The sequence below is a fragment of the Dipodomys spectabilis genome, unplaced genomic scaffold, assembly GCF_019054845.1.
Source record: "Dipodomys spectabilis isolate Male_0828 unplaced genomic scaffold, ASM1905484v1 ptg000152l, whole genome shotgun sequence".
NCBI lineage: Eukaryota > Metazoa > Chordata > Mammalia > Rodentia > Heteromyidae > Dipodomys > Dipodomys spectabilis.
In genome coordinates this window covers 2,810,360-2,816,110 of record NW_024870829.1, presented here as the reverse complement: position 1 = coordinate 2,816,110, position 5,751 = coordinate 2,810,360, and positions in this window count along the sequence as shown.

Here is a 5,751-nt window from a genome sequence, read left to right as displayed (position 1 = left end):
TCCACTTCAGTTTTCGTAGTGGTGAATTGGAGATATAATCTCATGGGATCTTTTGTGTTTGGAATAGTTTGGAAACCTGACCCTCAGATCTCAGCTTCCTGAGAAGGCAGGATGACAGTCCTCAGCTATCCACCCCTAGGCCATGGCACTCTGCTGCAAGGGGGTCCTTGGCTCCACATGGTGGAGTGCTATCCATGAGCCCAAGAGGTAAGAGTCAGTGCTGAGGCTATAATTTCAAGGTTCATGTCTGAGAAAAAACAAAACTAAACAATTGTCTGCAGGAGAGAACCCACCCACTCTTTAGTAATACAAAATTTTGTCCCTGCTATGGGAACATATCTGAGCCTCAATATTCTTGTCTGCATAATCATCTCAATTGTAGAGCTCTTAAAAGGACCAGATGAAAGAATGCACCCTGTGAAGGACACAGCACATGGCACTCTTTAAATGACTCAGCACACAGCGTCATGTGATAGACTCAGCACACAGCACCCAATGCAGGACTCAGCACACTGCACCCTATGAAGGACTCGGCACACTGCACCCTATGAAGGACTCGGCACATAGCTCTATTAAAAAGCTGTCATTAGAATTAGGGTGCTTTCATCAGTATCACCATTCTGTGAGGAACATTTCATAAACCATACAAGTTCAAATCTAATGGTTTAGTGGGGGTAGGTTTTTGGGGGTATTACCAATGGGGCTTGAACTCAATGCATGGAGATACTGTTCTAATACCATTTGTTCAAAGCTAGAGATCTACCACTTTGAGCCTCATTTCCAGGAGTCTCACAGACTTCCTGTCAGGGCTGGGTTTTAAAGCCTCCTAGCAGCCAGGATGACGGCAGTAAACCAGCAGCGACTGATTTCTTGGAGCTGGGTTGCAGCGGTTTACATCTGGCTAAGTCAGTCTAGGTGGCAGCTGTCAGCGCCAGACTCCTAGCTTGCTCTGTGGTGATGTATTTGAGGTCCTTGCCTTCTATACTTGCAGTTAGAACATTCTACCTTTTTTTGGCAGCAGTCCTGAGCCTTGAGTAAGGGCTTAGACACTATCCCTAAGCATTTGTGCTCCAGGCTAGCACTCAATTGATTGCCAGCAGAATTTCTGGATTTTCTGTTTATGTGGCACTGAGGAATTGACTCAGGGCTTCCTGCTTACTAGGGAAGCACTCGACCACCGAGCGCCAGGAGTGAACAAGGTATAAACAGATAGAGATTGCTGTATATAACTATTATGTACACAAAAACAGAGATATCCCTAAATTATTAACTTATAGATATTACTGCCAATAACTAGATATTAAATTATGTCTCCACTTAATGATGTGTCCCAGTTGAACAATTAATAAAACATTAATTAAAATTACTCAATATCCTGTTATTATCATATGTGTACATATATACATACATATATTTACATATTTTATAGAATGAGATAGGTGTCTATATATAATTAAATTATGCATCATGTGTCACAACCAAATAATAGGTATTTAATTATGACTCCATGCAATTTTTATTCTGTTAATGCTTAATAAAATATTAATAAAACTTAATACATATCCTATAATTACTGCATCTAATTTTATTTACAATGATACAATAATTCAACCCTTCATCATTTATTGTAGTGACAATTATTCCACCTATGACATCCTATTATATAGCATATAGATTTGCACCTGTATTATACATCCTACCTGACACCGAGCACTTTCAAAGAGAAAGAAAACGTGTCATGCTCGGCTTCTCACTCCAAGATTACATTTTTGGCAGTGCTTGGATCTAAACTCAGGGCCTAGAATTTCATGAATGGGTGATTTTCAGTGCAGCAGCCTCTAGCCAATTCAGCTCCTAGGCAGTTCCCAGGCCCTGAGATCGAGCCCCATATGCTGACTCTCTATTGTGCTTTGTGTAGTTATTCATTTAATTTTTTGTTTTATTCATCTATTTACCATTTATTTTACTGACTGTTATTACACATGGAATCTTTATTACATTTATTACAGAGGATGTAGATTTACCTATGTATGAAACTTCACACCTGACACCCAGGACTTTCACAAGAAAGGAAAATGTGTCACCATGGGCTTCTTACTCCACGATTCAATTTTTGTGAGTGCTGGCATCTGAACTCACAGCCTACAAGGTTCAATGCATGAATGGGTAATTGTCAGCACGCCAGCCTGGTGCACATTGAGCTGACGAGTAGTTCACAGTACCTGAGATGGAGCCCCAGGATTTGACAAAATAAGAACAGATTGACATGCAGATGGTAGTACACAAATAAATATAGATCTTTATAGAGTGTCAGAGATGTCTATACACTATTCAGTGATATATGCTACATTTCTACCAAATCTTAGGTATTTATTATGCCTCCATGTAATTAATATTGTTTTCATACTTAATGAATTATTAATTAAATCAATCACTGTCCTGGAATTATTGTGTCCATGTAATTAATAGTATTCTTTTAATGTGTCAAAAATATTCATTAAAATCAATCGTAACCTAAAATCACTCTAATTTTATAGTAGTATCGTTCAGTAACAACTAATTCAACCTTGACATTCACAACCTTCCAATGGTATTCCTATGAATAGGTATGAGACCCTTAGGATCTCCCTCCATTGGTAGAGGTCAGGAACCGGCTTCAAACCCAGGGCCTATGTTGTCATGTTGGCCTGTGGCTTCCCTGGGAGCCCACCAGCCTTCAGCAATGCCAGGTTACCAACACTTTTCAGCCATGTCATTCAAACCGAGGAAGGTCACCTTGCAAAGAAAACAAATGTAAAACCTGCAGCTACCTGCAAGTTGCTGTTTTTTTTTTTTTTTCCTGTGTCATTTTATTTTTTTTTCTTGTCAGCCTTTGGGGCCCAGGATCCAGGTTCGGCTGTGGGTCCAGTGGCTGCACCCTAGCCTAGAGTGATCGAAGCTGAGGCAGAGTTGCCACCACGTGAGTTCAAGCCCTGTCCTTGACAAAATAAAAATATATACATACATACATACATACATACATACATACATACATACATACATACATTGAAAATATTTAAAAATTTTTGAGGCTCTTGGCTTGGAATTCATGCCATTTTTTTATGTCAGAACTGGGATTTGAACTCAGGGTCTGGGTAAATCTGCAGCATAGTGGGGGAAGGTGAAGCTCACCATGATGGAAGAAAAGAAAGTCAGGCCTGTTCCCAGGGCCTGAATTCAAGTCCTAGCACTCATATACATTTTAAATCCATGGTTTATATTTCCATACACATGTTTACAGCATATATTGCAGTTAGTATAGTTATTCATTTTATTTTGTGTATATTTATTTATTATGTATTTTAGTGAGTATGATTACATATATAATAATATTTCTTACATCCTATTACATAGGATATAGATTTGCCTATGTATTATACATCATTCCTAAGACCCAGGATTTTCACCAATAAGGAAAATAAGTGAGACAATTGGCTTCTTCCACCAGAATTAAGTTTTTGGCAGTTCTATGATTTGAACTCAGGGCCTAGAAGCCCACTTCATGAATGGTCAATGTTAGCCCACCAGTCTGATGCAAGTGAAGTTGTTGAGCTAATTTGAGGACCTGAGATCAAGCTCTAGGAGTGGCCAATATATAAACACATAGATGTGTAGATTGAAGTGTGTGTGTGTATTTACATATGTATATGCATCTATAAATGTATACAGAGACAAATAGGTATTTATGTAGATTCTAGTGTATAACTCTATATAAAGAGTGATGTCTATATCTTATTTTTGTATGTCCTATTACTACTGATTATTTGGTCTAAAATTATGCCTCCATTAATTAATCACAATAGAAGACTTAAGAAAGTATTAAATTAATCAATGGCCTGTATTTATTGCATACAATCTTATACTAGAATGACTAGCTAATTAGTAATTCAATTAGTATATTTCAAACATTCTATTAGTGTTCCTATACATAGGAATGAGTATCCTAGGATCTTCAGCAGTGTGTAGGTGCCAGTCCCAGGATCCAACTCAGAGCCTACGTTTGTGGGTTGGGCTCAGACTTCACTGATAGCCCACCAGCCTTCAGCCATGCAAGGTCACGTTCAATTTTCAATTTTCAAGCTGAGTCACTGAGACCCAGGATGGTCAAATGAAAAGGAAACAAAGGCAAAACGGTTATGTAAAACTTCCTTGGGTTTTCCTTCTCGTTTGTGTTGGTTTGATATTTTTTTGCCAGTGCTGGGAGTTGAACTCAAGCCCTAGGATCCCTGGATCATCTGTGGGTGTAAAAGCTGCACCCTATCCAAGGGTAATCATGGTTTAACACACAATAAAATGCTTCCTTGAGCAAAATCAGTTCAAGGACAATGTCTAGCCTAACAGTTCAAGCCTCAGGATCTGCCACACAAAAATAGAGCCAGTAACTCCATGTGTATGTATGCATGTATTTCTATTGGTGAACATCCGGAGTCTCTATGAAGAAAGGCACCCAGCTAGGAAATTTGCTTTGAATAGAATGATTTCATAGCACACAGAGTGCTTTCAAGACAGTGTATGTTCAGAGGCTCTCCTCACTTTTCCCAGTGAAGCCGAGGGTTTCTCCATACCCCAGGCTGTTGGAGGAAGTCTGCCTCATTGTTGGAACAGGCAGACAAAAAGGCTCACTCCTGTAAAGCTGTGAAACAAACAGTTCATCCGGGGGCATTTAGTGAGGATGAATGTGTATGGGCTCTGAAGTCCAGGAGAAAAAGGCCTCTTTGTAACCCAAGCTCTTTCTCTCCCAGTGCTCTGTTTTGACAGGAAGCCTTCATTTGTGCCACCTCCCGTGGCAGGCCAAGTTCCCTGCACTTATCCTGTCTTTGTTAGACTATGTCCCAGTGTTGAAACAAATTGCTATAATTAATTCAAGAGTCCTTATGGCAGACAACTATGGAGCTGAACCTAATGAAATGATTTATTATTGGCAACGGTGCATCCCTAAATCTAAGTACCTTTGTAATATCACAATGTTTCTGGTCATCTAGGGCTGGTGAAGCTCATCAGGTTTTGAAACCTTTGACCTCTCCTAGATGGGCCCTGAGTGGCTAAGTTTTGCGGTTGAACACAAGACCAAGGTGCTGATCATGAGCTCAGAGCAGAAGAACTTTGCTTTATTATTTGGTGTCACAGCTTCACTTCTGTTATCTTTGTGTGTGTGTGTGTGTGTGTGTGTGTGTGTGTGTGTGTGTGTGTGTGTGCATACACCAGTCCTGGAGATTGAACTCAGGACCTGTGCACTATACCTGAGTTTCTCCTGTACGAAGATAGCACTCTTCCACTTGAGCCACAGAGACATTTCAGGCTTTTTTTCTAGAGACATGGTACTGAGGATTCAAACCCAGGGTTTCATATATGCAAAACACTCTACCCCTAAGACACATTCTCAGCACTCCACTTCAGGTTTCTTGCTTTCTTTTCTTGTAAGTTGGAGGAGTTGAAGTCTGGGCCTGGTTGCTGTCTCTGAGCACTTCAGCTCAGAGTTTAGCACTCTACCACTTGAGCTACAGCATCCCATCAGGCTTTCTGGTGGTTCACTGTAGATAACCATCTCAAGGAATTTCTTGCCCAGGCTGGTTTGGACCCTGATCCTCAGTTCTCTGCCTCCTGAGCAGCTAGGAATACAAGCGTGAGTCTGTGGCACTTGCCTTCCATTTCAAATTGCTAAATGGTGAGTAGGAGATAATAGTCTTATGGGACCTTTTGTGTCTGGGATAG